Raw genomic sequence first — 11,735 nt, 5'->3', positions numbered from 1 at the left:
CGTCCATGTTTTGGTTGCTGGCTAATTAAAATGCTATCTTCAGGCAGCTGGCTGGTGCTTTCCTCGTGCCTCCCACATTTATTCTGTGGGATTAAAAAAGCGGAGGCACTATGAAAGGCAGAAAAGGGTATCCTGGACAGACAGACACAACAGAAAACCCCACTGGCAATGGAATAAAGGGTTGGAAACCCAGTCCTTCTCTCACTTTTGGTACCTGCTAGCTGGTTTAACCCATTGTTGCTGATGTCCTCTGCTCTGGATTTGTAAGTTAGCCAGGCTTTGCTTGGGCTCCACCACCAGCTGCAGTGTCTATGTTAGAAATGCCTATAAAGCTCCTGTCCTTCAGCGTGGTCCCTCAAAGGACTTTGGAAACCCAAAGGAAATTCATTCCACAGGCTGTGTCCTCCACTGTCTGCCCGTGGGAGCTTTGGAAGTGAGAGATGGGTATTTTTATCATAGACCACGTGGTGAGTGTGCAGGCAGTCTCTCTGTGCTTGGGATGCCTGAAATTCAAGGCTAATCCCAATCATCCAGCGCAAGGTCTGCAGTCCCAGTCTGTACAAACACCATGCTTGCTCCCAGGTGTCCATTCGGGGCCAGGGCACTGTGGCCTCAGTGGCACTGTGCCACCCCACAGGCAGCTGCTGACCCCCCCCCCCGCTGTGCCCCACAGCACCCGATGCCATGCATGATGGGGAGGCTGAGCTGCTGGCCATCCCAGAGGAACCAGACGCTCATGCCTGGACCTCCAGCCAAGTACTCCATATCTCATAAGAGGTGGCGAGTTGTGGATAAGAGCAGGGAGGTGAAATACCCTGCACCAGCAGTGAAGGAGGGTGTGAAAGGAATGCAAAGAGCGCCTGACTGCAGCTTTGGGGGAGGCTTGCCCTTTGGTGTGGGGAGCTGGGAGGGCCTTGGGGTTTTGCATTCAGGAGGGGACAAAGTTCAGGTTCTCCTTCAAACGTCAGTGGTTTGCTGGCTGCCTATACCAGGGTAGTATCTCCCAGAGGTGCAGCTCGCTGTGCGTGTGAGGTGATTACAAACTTATTCAGGGAAATGGGCTTGTTGGGCAAGTGCCACCTATTTACCTGCCCAAGGCTGGTCTCCCAAGGCCAAAAAAGCCTTTCCATAAGGATTTCTTCAAACTTCCTGCCTGAGCCACCTCCATACCTTCAGGCAGGCAATGCTGCACAGTGACAACTCTTAGGAAACATCTGCAGTTCTGGGCTGTAGCACATTGTGATACAAGGCTAATCTTGCTGGTTCATGCTCTTTATTTTTACTTTGCCATTTCAGATGCCCCAGACACTTGTTTGGGGATGAAGAAAAAAGCACAATCCCTCACTAGCCTGAGAGTGCCCAAGCATCCTTTAGGCATCAGGTTGCAGTGTGCTCACTGCAACCTGCTGCCATAGGCTTTTCTATGTGTTTAGTACCAGGTGCCTCTGCTGCCCATCCCCACTGTGCTGCCTGTCTCCTGGCCAAGCCTGGTGCATGCAGCAGGGAGAAGGCGTGCTACAAGCCTGATGCCAGCACAGCAGGGGTTTACTTCGGGGGTTACTTTGACACCTCCTTTGCCAGCTATTCTGAGAGCTATTGGTGCACTCCATGCTTGTAGTGTGTTGCATGGTGGGACCCGGGCTGGGAAAGGCATCTGGTTCTGCTCAGCCCCCTGCCAGGACTGCTGATGAGTGGCAATTCCTGCTGAACATTCCACAGGGAGGCTCATGTAATGCCATAACAATCTGGGATGCTGGTCAGGATGTCTCGCTCCCAGGCTGTGTGGTAACTTGGAGGTGAGAAGCTTTGGCACTGGATGCCATTACCTCTGAATCTTGGTCAAATGGGTCTGAAGTGTGCAGGATAGGTGTGATTCACACAAGCCCTTGGGCCTTTCATGTACAACTGTGGAAAAGCGTGGCATACAACCCCATTCAGTGGGAGCATTATCTAATCAAAAAGGGGAGAGGCCTAACCCCTTAGCTGCAAGCCCTATGCACAGTTTGGGAGAGGCAGCACAGGATGAGCAAAAGGATCAACTTAAGCGAATAATTCAGTTTCATCGCCTCTTCAGAGATTTTAAGGCCAGAAGCATGACCTGTCTGAGACCTTTGCCTTCATTTGCCGATAACTCTTACTTGAGCTATGGTGTACACTTTGGAAAGACATCCAAGCTGCTGTCTGATTTCCTGGTCTTCCTGTCCTTCTCACATAACAGAGAACCTGCTGGCACTGGAGGCAGCCTGTGCCATGAACATATGGATACCCAGGGAGTATACGTTTGCGTCATTGGCCTCTTCTCCAGAAGCGTAGCTCCCACCAGCACCGCTCCCTGCCCCTCCTGCCTGTCCTCAGCTCTGACACCATGAATGCAGAAGCGAAAGCCCCCATAGAGCTTTATGTCGGACTCAATCCTTTCAAAGAAACACCTCACCTGACTACTGAGAAAACTGTGCAGGAACTAACTTCTGGAAATTCAGCTTCCTGTCAATCACCTCTACTTTTTGTCTTTACAGCTTGAATTGACTCATTTCTCCTCCAAGTCCCCTTCCTTATGTTGGGCAGCTTGCTAGAAGGTTCAAGCCTTTTTTTTTTTGCTCTGCAAGGACCTCACATCTGGGAGAAGCTGGACACTCCTGAGCAGATCTTCTGAGTTTCTTCTAAGGTGTTATTGCTCCTGGAGATAAGGAGCCAACTCCCACTTACTTTGATTGATGTCACTACTGGAAGTGTGGCAAATGGGGGTCAACAGCACTGAATCTGATTGTTTACAGTCTTCACAGGCATAATAAATTATGAGTCATAGGATCATCCTGAGTTATTTGGTGACTAATATGAGGCTGCTCTTGAGGCTGAGGGCCAATTTCTTGTTGCAGTATTGGCTTCCCAGAGCTCTCTGTTGTGGACGTGCAGAGTAGACCAAGTCAATACACAGCAGCTAGGAGAACTGGCTGAGCTGCCAGAGGAGGTGCTGATGAGTCAGGGAGTGGCACTGCCCTCTGCACCAGTACCCCACTGGATGTACAGTGCAAGAGGCTGTGACTTTCATGAGTCACTTTGTGGGACTGAGTGTGATCCACACCCCTGTGGAATTGCTGGGACGAGTCACAGAGTCAGAGACATCCCAAAAGGAACGATTTGTGCGTTTAGGTTGTCTTGTCAACCAGCTGCAAATGTGCTGCTGTTCTGAATATGTTTGTCTTTGTGCAGGTCCTACCCCACAGCCTAACCTGTTGCACTGTCTGGACTCTGTCCTTGTCTTTACCCTCTGTTTTCTCTGATTTGATTTCACCCTTAAGTTAGGTTTGCAAATGTATCAATAGGTGTGTTCCCTTCCTCTCTGATGTAGACCCCTCAGATGCTTGTGGAATCTGATTACATCTCCTCTGCAGACATTTCTTGGCCAGTGACATAAAATGGTTCTTCAAAGCCCATGGCATCAGCTCACTGAGCTCTGCCCTCAATCATTCTTGTGTTTTATATCCCGACATCTTTCATGTATAACAATAATATTCCTTTTGCCTCAAAAGTTGTCTGCTGCTGAACACTCTCGAAGTTGGATCACTCCAGAACTATAGAAAAGCAAACAGGCTACTGGCTCTAAACATATCCCCTTGTGTCTCTCTCTGGATGCATTTCTCCATGGTTGCTCTTTGCCAACCTCTTCTGGCAGTTCTGCTTTCCAAGGTGTCCCCTCCCCCCACAAAGCCGCTTTGCCCCAGCAACATTAGCTTATCTTTTCCCAAGTTAAATCTCATTTTGTTTCCTGCTAATTTCTAATCTCTCTAAATCCTTTTGGAGGATTTCTCAGTTTGCACTGGAATTTGCAATCACTTCTGCTGGAGGTGCCAGCTTGGGGAGTTCATGGGAGAACCTTCTCCTTGGTGCTGCTGAGTCAGGAGTGTGCTGTGGCTCCCAGTGCTGTGGTGGTGGTGGTGATGTCCATGGTGTGGGCGCATGTGCGGTCCTTCACATAGCTGTGTTCAATCATCTGGTGAGTTGTATTTTTCCCTCACCATCAGATAGGAATTGCCTAGCACAGCTGAAGGAACAGTGGGAGTCAGTTGGTCCTGGTCTGTAGAGCCAAGCAGAGGTGTGGGAGGAGAGGAAGATGGGTTCAGTTCCCAGCTGGGTCACCGAGGCTTTGCTTTCCCTCCCTTGCCTTGATTTTTCCATGCATAAGACAAATCCCACCTTTCTTTTTGGGACCTTTGACAGATGTCAAGTGCCACTTACTTCTTCTTATTTTATTGCCTATTGGTAGAAGGCTTCCCATCTTGCTGAAATTGTTAGGGTTCTCTGTATACCTTCCCCAAAAGCAGCTAAGTCACCATCCCCTCACCACCCAGTCCCAGCTGCAGTCATATCTCCCTGCTCCTCTCCATCATTTAAGAGAGAACCTCAACAGGTATTTTTGTACCAATAGCACCTCCTTCCATGTGCTCTGTAGGAAGGGGATAGGAGCAAATAGGGTAGGAGGATGAAGGGAAGGGGAAACAGCAAGGCATAGCTCAGGAGGGGCTTTGCTATCTGGAAGAGGTAGGGCACAGTGCAAGGGTGAGGAGGATGGAAGGGAAGGGATGCCCTGTGAGGTGCAAGGATGAGGAGGAATAGGCTGGCTGTGTCTCAGGAGTGAGGTGTGGCAGATCTGAGATTATCTGGCAGCCCAAGGCACAGTGAACCCTCCCAGTTATGAAACCTCCTGCACTCCCATGGACACATTTCTCACTGGTGTGAGTTGCTTTGAGTGCTCGAAAACTAATGGTTAGGGTTTGCAGGACTGCCTGAGCTGCTCCAGCACCTGGGGAACCTTCCCTGGGCAGCCCCTTGGCCTCACCATGCCATAGAGAGCCCTGCTGCAGAAAGGGTAGTTGTGAGATGCTGCATGGCTTCCTCCATGGCTATGGAGGTGAAGAGGCAGCTGCTAGAGCTCATCATAGCAAACGTTGAGAATTTTGTGCTAATTACACCAGCACAAGAGCCATGTGGTGTGCAAGACTACCTGCTTTTAGTCAAACCGAAAAGATTTTGACCTTTCATGCTCCTGAAAAAATAAAATTCAACAAGACCCAAATATAATACAAAAGCTTGGAAGGCAAGTGTGCCCAGATTGCGTTAGTTTTCAAACCACTGCAAGGGTAAGCTGGGCAGGTGATTTGCCAGCAAAGACTTTCCTTCCTAGCCTTAAATCCTGCCAGTGATTCCCCTTGGGCATGCTTCAGACTCTGCTCATCAGGTTCTCGCCATATCCATTTACATCCTGGTTCCACTCTATTTTTAATCCACTCCCCATCTTCTGGTGTTGTCAATCTCAGACCTTTCCTAAGCCTGGAAGAGCGTTGTATATACATCCTTCTCTTGCTGTGGATATTTTAGAGTTCCTCACCTGGTTTTATGTCACTTGAGTCCTGTTTGCCTCTTCGGTAGTAGATACACACAAAACTCAGGCATCCCATCAGGGGTATCCACAGCAACTGCTGAATATTTTTTCCAGAGGGGACCTTCCACAACTATTGGTGAAAAGGTGAAGTTTTGGCTGTTCTGTGCCAGGATACATCACCTTGTGTGTATCTCGGAGCCATTTCAGAGGGTTGTTGCACAGCTTCACACCAAAGTATCTTTATATTTCCTTTAAGCACCTCAGACATCCCAGCACCATGAGCCAAACCCATTAGCTCCTCATCTCTGGTGTCCTTGAATCACTCAAAGGTGACCAGAGCACTGGCACCCTGCGGCTTCCTCATTGGAGGCTCTGCTCTGAGCAGTGAATTTTCACTTTTTCTTTAATCACATCACCAAGTTTTAATGCCCAGCAAGAACTTTGACCCTTATCCAGGGATTAGTTGTTATCCTTAAGAGCTTTCTGCGCCAAGCCTTATAAAAGAACTCCGGCTTTGGAGAATGTGGGCAAATCATGTCCACCGGGTTAATTTTCTTTATTAGCTGACTACCTCGTTTTTCTGTCCACAGCCCTCAGATATTGTCTCCTCGCTCCAGGAGAAGGGCCATTCCCATCAGTTCACAGGAAGTTCACTGCTGGGATCCTTGTTACCATCAAGCCACCCTCAGCAAGAAAGGGAAATCTTGGCCTTGGTGAAATTAAGGGAAAAATGTTATGTTCCCTCATCAGGCTGTTTCGCATCCCACCCCAGCACAATTAGGCAGTGATGGAGGGCTGCCAGACAGATCCTATAAAGAGGCAAAATGTTTTAAATAGGGGCCGTAGAGGTAGCTGAGGTTAAGCAGAATTTGCAAAATCCATTTAGCTGTTTAGAAAGTTTCTTCATGAAAAGAAACGTGGGCATATGTGTGTCTTTCCTTGTATCTCTACCACAGCCTATTTCAAGTATAGTCCTGTCTACTGAGCAGGGTTTTAGTAAGGAATAAAAGGGGATTTCTGTCCTGGTTATTGGCTGTTATTTTTCATGTGTGTATAAGGTACTTGGATGTGGCAAAACTGGGAGCACAGTGTGTTTTGCTCTAAGTAATTAGAGGCAGGACTCACAGGTATATTCTGGCTGCTTTCAGCCTTTCCCGTGACAGAAAGCAGCTGCACACCCAGCATTAGCCAATCTGCTAATAGGCTGTGTCACAAGACACAGCATCACCATGTCTCACAAAGCAACTACATTGTCCTCTGTAAGCTTATTGTGAGAAATATCACGGGAACACCACCAAATCATGTCCCGCAGACTGTTCCAGACTAAACATCCACGGCCTGGCTCCCTGACCTGGATTGGGGTCCTTGAGAAAGGAGAGGAGAGGAGGCACCTCGCTTTCACTGTGCTGAGAGCACAAGAAGTCTGTGCACTCGGTCAGCATCTCCTTGCAGACCTGCTTGTGTGCACAGACTCTGATGCATCCAGAGACTCCTCATTTTCTTGTTCAGACAGTAAGTGTGTAAAACATGCTAGTGACAAGAATCATGTCTATGGGTACCTCTTAACTAGGTCCTTGGCTCTCCCAGCCCAGGTGGCCAGACAGAGTCAGCCCTGCACAAGAAAACAGTGGAACCTTTGAGTCCAGGATGCTGGCTAACACTGGATGACTGGTCTCTACCTCATTGAGGGTGAGGGAGTGTGGGTAAAGATGGAAGGCAGAGTAATGATGGGAAACCTGCCTGGGGGCTACGACCAAGAACAAAGGGAGTTTTGAATAGGATCTTTTAGCCAAGACAAACCAAAGCTGCAGCCTCTATGGAAGATTATTTTACCAAATCCTCTGTTTTGTCTTGGTGTAAAAGAAACTCAGTAAAATTTACAGTGTTGTACAGTGCAGGTGATTCCGTACCTTGATACTGTGCCAGGGCTGGGAGTCCTGGGTTCTCTTCCCAACTCTGTCCCTTGCTTGCTAATTAGAGAGGTGTCAATCACTACTCTGGCCTGTGCCTCAGTTTCCACATCTATTAGTGGTGATAACAGTACAGTGATGATAACACTACTGAGTTGCCCTGGGGCATGATCTGTAAGTGAATTAATGGTGAGGAGTTGAAGAAGAATTAATTGGTAACCTCTGTTGAGTGCTCAGAGATTCCATGATAGCGGGCAGTGAGTGGCGAGCCGAAGCTGTGCGTGCTGTGCAATGCATGGCTTTTGCTTACATAGCAGTCTGTCCCTGCATCTTTACTCCTCTCTCTGTGACTCCAAAGGAAAGTCACACTTTGATTAGGACAAGCGCTCATCGCTCACATAATATTATTTTCAGGTGTGCAGCAGTTCGTGTGGGCAGGATGGAGCAGCCTCCCAGCTGCAACTATCTTCCACTGAAGCAATATATAAAGAGATTATCCAGGGATAACATTCTCTAGGAGACCCTCGTGTGTTGCACGTGATGACAAAGAGGAGGGAAAAAAATAGGAGAAACAGAGCAAAGTGGGATGTTGCTTGTAGCACACTAGTGTTGTAGTGTTCTGTAGTATTCTAACCATAAACTAGATAAAAACTAGGGAGCACAGCTCTCAGGAGAGGCACACGGAGAGTGTGAACCATCACATAAAATCTGCTGGGAGGGTAAGATCAAGGACTGGAAAGAAATGTCTGCTGAAAGGTGGATATGGCCTCCAACTCCGTAGTATGAACTGTGAGCCTAGAGAATGACAACTGCTTATTCTGTTTCAAGTTTTTTCAGTCTCTGAGCCCCTGTCTGTCCTTCAGGGGTGTTTCAGAGCTCTTCAGAGAAGCTGGGTGTGTAGATCTCTGCAGAACACCCAGCAAAGTATCCTACTTCATTACTTCTTCTGGTTCACTAAGATGTAGTCACCAGATCTGTGGAGATCTCTGGAACACAGGCAAAAGATCACCCTTCATGGATCATTTCACCTCTCTATGCCTCAATTTCCTTCCCTGTGAAACAGGGATGTTAAAACCAGCATCATCCTGAACAGCGGCTTGGTGCCTGGAGCCTGGCAGGGACCATGGGGCAGGAGCAATGGTCAGGGACAGAGCTGGGGGCCCACATGTAGGTCTGAGGTCCCAGAAGACCAGGACTCTTCATAGACAGTGTGCCTGAGCCTCCAGCACAGCTGAATGAAGGCACTGAGGAGAAAACGGGTGCTCAGCACTGGCATGTCTGCTCTGCACCCATTTGCACAGGTTGCACTGTGTGTTATGCCGGTCACCTCAGGGAACTGGGGTACTGCTGTCCATGGGGGCTGTCCTGTGCCTCAGGTCAGGATGCTACACTTGTAATCCGCTCCTCTTCACACAGCAGGTCCTTGAGGCAGCTGAGCATCCCGTATGCCCGTGGCTTCTGCCAAAGATGGGGCCTCTCTCCCCTGAGAATGAAGCAATGTGGCAATGCTCTCAGACCTTGGCTTGTAACAGCAGTAACCTCCGAGCTGCTGACTGTTGCTCAGCAATAAACACCACTCGTGCTATTAATAAACACTATCTGTCAGCCTTGGTATTTTTAATGCCAGGACACTGTGCCCTGGCCTGCGGAGTCACTCAGAGGCTGAAGGCTGGATTCAGAGAGAAGTCTAAACTGCTGTAAGGTGCTGCATTGTGTAGCCCTGTGGCGTGTGCCAGTTGCAAGGTGGAAGGTCTCTCTTCTCCTTGGTATGTTAAACAGGATCCAAGTTCCTCCCCTCAAGGGATTTCCTCTCCCGCCCTTTGCAGTCCCAGAGCACTGACACTTACAGACAGGCTCTACCCACTCTTATAGACTGGGATAGATCTAACAGGATCTTTGGACCCATGTGAGTCAGTGAAAAACTTCAGCTTTTTCCCCGTGATGCGCCAGTACATTCAGCTGAATCAGCAAGGGAATGCTGCCTACTCACACTGTGTCTTTGGACTCACAGTCCTGCTATAGGAGGTTTCACACACCAGCTTTAGAAGTGCTCCCTGTGCACAGAGGTTGTCAAGAAAGTCCTGATGGTATTGATGCCTCTGAATGGTGCACATGGATACTGCCATAAGACTTCTCTGGCAGCCTGGAAGAAAAATAGGAAGGAAAAGAAAAATGAAACATCTATGGGGGCTGATCATGTACTGTAGCTCCTGGTTACTTCCAGCTGGCTGCAGTGTGAGCCATCCCTGCATCGAGCTGGTGTGTTCTCTGCTGGGATTAGTCTATACCCGGGGGGGGTTGAAGGGGATTGATATGAAGGTGTGAGGAGGTCTGCATATGAGAAGGTCTGATGCCACAGGAAAGAACTGTTTTCACCTTCAGCCTCAGTGTTTGGCCCTGGAAGCGCAGCTGGGGTGGCGGGTGGGTGGAGCCACCTGTGCTCAGGGGCACGGAGAGGGGCTGTGGGCGCTGGCGAGCCAGGGTGGGGTGCGAGTGATGTCAGAGGGGAGCAGCGCGGCCCCGACGCTGGCTGCTACTGGGAGCACGGCAGGCTGTCAGGCTGGAGCTGCACCTCAGGGGTGCTTCACCCTCTGCCACGGCAAGAGCAGCTGCCGAGGATTTTGGAGAGGTCGTAGGAGAGGAACGGCCAAGCAAACAGTGAGCTGGCCGAGCAAACAGCTGCCAAAGTGAAACAATCGGGTCCCGTTCTGGTAAAGCTCAGCAAATACTGCGTAAAACCTGCTGCTGGCAGTGGTGCTTGCCCTAGTCATCAGGTGTAGCACTCTCAGAGGGCAGATACAGAACAACCTGGGGAGGCAGAGAGAAGTTGTGCAAGAGAAAGCTCTGGCCAGCGTGATTCAACACTCATTAGCAGTGGCACACCTACGAGAGGCTCATTAACTCAAAGGAAGAAGCTCAAGTACCTTATTTCTTCTTTTTGTTGTAAATCATTTCTTTTATCACGTGCACATCTCAGTGTCTGCAGAGAGGGCAGCAGAGACAGAAGCGCTGGGTATTGTAATCCCTGGTTCTTGAAGCTGCACAGCATTTATGGAGAATTAGTCCTTGGCTGGAAGAGCTTTCAGCATCACTGGAAGCAAGTTATTATAATGGAGCATACATGGCCAGGGGAGAGGGAGATGGGAGTAACAAAGATAATTCTTTACCCAGTCACTTTAAGACCCTTTAAATTCTCCCCAAGCCTGTCTCCAGCCCCTTCCTCACCCCCTTGCCCCTGCTCTTTCTGTGCCCCTCTCTCCTGCCTCATGGCCCTTGTCAGCCCAATTCCCCCCAGCCTGATGCACTTGTCAGTGGTGTAATCCAAAACATGTTTCTCAACCACTGCCTTGGACTCCTATTTCTTCGGAGCCATCCACCCTGATGTCTGCAACCTCTTATAAAGACTGAAGTAGCCGAAGGACAGCACTGCCCTTGCTCTCTGTACAGCCCTGCATTGGGCTGACAGTGTCCATAGCACAGCTGTAGGTCTGCGCCTGGGAGATGCCCTCAGCTTTTAGGTTCAAGCTGTGCTCTCTGAACACCATCCACATGCCAACTTGCTCTTGCCTGTTGGCTAGTTTCTTGGATGTGCCCTTGAAGAAAGTATCAAACTAGAGAGGGAGGTGACTTCTGTATGTGTAGATACAAATACCCTGACCTGGAGATGTGTGCAGAGGGGAGACACAAGCAGAAAGCATGTCTGCAGTATGTTTCACTGACACTGCTCTCCCTTGCTGGTACATCACTGGGAAAATGGCTCCTTTTTTTCTGCTACCATTGAAGACACCAAAACGTACGTTCACCCTGAAGTGCTTAGTGCACAGCTTTAGTACTGGCCGTGGAATAAAACTCCCTTAAGTCACTTCTCCGTTAGTATTTTATAGGGAGATAGCTAAATCCAGTCATCCGTTGGGTATGTCTGCATTGCATTCCAGAGGTGGGATTGCAGCTCGATAAACAGATCCTGATGAGCTTGGGTTTTAATCTGAGTTTTAACCTTGTTTTCTGTCTCTCAGCATGGGTTTACACCATATAGAGGTTTTACACCCTGAGGTATCTGGATTGCAGCTTAGGCCAAGCTTGGCTGTCTGCTGCCCATACTCTCCGATGAGTCCTCATCTAGTTTAAAACTGGTCAGGGATGTCTTCCCAAGCCATCCTCATGATTTTGGACTGCTCTTTTGGCACTTTACATCACTGTCAAACTCCCACCACATCCTACACTCCAGAGCCACCACGAGAGCTTCCCTCCTGCCCTGCTGCTCCTAATAAGTGTCTGAGCTTTTGAGCTTGTTAGTTTGGACTAATGTGGGCAGCCCTCTTACAATTTGGTAAAAGAGGCCTCACTGCAAAAGCAGGGGCTCCAGAAGGTGTACTGCCTGCTGCAGGGGGGAAAGATGGTCTCAGCCCTCTGTGCCAAATGTGGCTTTGCTGTTCTAGAGTGTT

The sequence above is a fragment of the Corapipo altera genome, unplaced genomic scaffold (assembly GCF_003945725.1).
Source record: "Corapipo altera isolate COAL_440 unplaced genomic scaffold, ASM394572v1 48b, whole genome shotgun sequence".
NCBI lineage: Eukaryota > Metazoa > Chordata > Aves > Passeriformes > Pipridae > Corapipo > Corapipo altera.
This window is presented reverse-complemented; position numbering follows the sequence as displayed.